The sequence below is a fragment of the Suncus etruscus genome, chromosome 16 (genome assembly GCF_024139225.1).
Source record: "Suncus etruscus isolate mSunEtr1 chromosome 16, mSunEtr1.pri.cur, whole genome shotgun sequence".
Taxonomy (NCBI): Eukaryota; Metazoa; Chordata; class Mammalia; order Eulipotyphla; family Soricidae; genus Suncus; species Suncus etruscus.
In genome coordinates this window covers 7,144,420-7,145,196 of record NC_064863.1, presented here as the reverse complement: position 1 = coordinate 7,145,196, position 777 = coordinate 7,144,420, and the positions used below count along the sequence as shown (strand labels likewise).

Here is a 777-nt window from a genome sequence, read left to right as displayed (position 1 = left end):
ATTCAAACTGTGTAGTGATGTACAGTTCACTACCCTAGAAAAAACTCTTGAGTCTTCTTGACCCGGAAATGGAAGTGAGAGGTACTATTTCTGGGGTGCACTTAGGTCATCTTTCTTCATCCTGGCACAATAAAGGGAGGAATATTCAGCACTTCTGGGAGGGTAAAGAGTCAACATGACAAGAAACTAAAAAAAAAATGTTGGTGCTTTCCCAGCCAGATGACACTGTGGTTCTAGAAGGGAAGAATTTCGGCCCAACCTTGCTAATGCACCACTGGGTAGAAATATGCTCTTGCCTCCCAATTCTTACCACAGGCTGTGTTCTTTACACTGACTGTATAGAAAGAGGAGGTACAGTAAATGCATCCCATATACACTTCATCCCAGGCCCTTTGCCTGGTCTGTATTGTGAATTGGGGGACAAAAAAAAAAAGAAATATGCTCTCTTAGCTTCATGAACAACTTTACAAATCTGTGTGTGTAGAACCCCTGATGTTTACAATTGTATCAGTGAACATAATTTTTATATATATTTACATGTTAGTATCTCCTAGCAGTCTCCTCTTACACAATTTTAAAATAAAAAGAGGGCATGTACAAAAATATCTAATCAATTCTTTCACTCCTAAACCTTTATAAAACTCCAAGCAAGGCAAATTATTCTAATTGAATCATTAGTTTTTAAATTTTATAGTCAACAATGTATGGTCTCTTCAGTGGGAATAAGTCAGATTGTATTCTGTTTTGCAGTATGCCTGACATATTATTAATAATAAA

The 777-nt window shown here is 36.7% G+C and overlaps 1 non-coding gene across 1 annotated transcript; it reads left to right on the top strand.

Annotated features, from left to right (window-relative positions):
• The first annotated feature begins 293 nt into the window (after window positions 1–293).
• Window positions 294–426, top strand: LOC126033292 (small nucleolar RNA SNORA51). Its single transcript, XR_007504401.1, has one exon. It is a non-coding gene; the product is annotated as a small nucleolar RNA SNORA51 (small nucleolar RNA).
• Window positions 427–777: the final 351 nt, after the last annotated feature.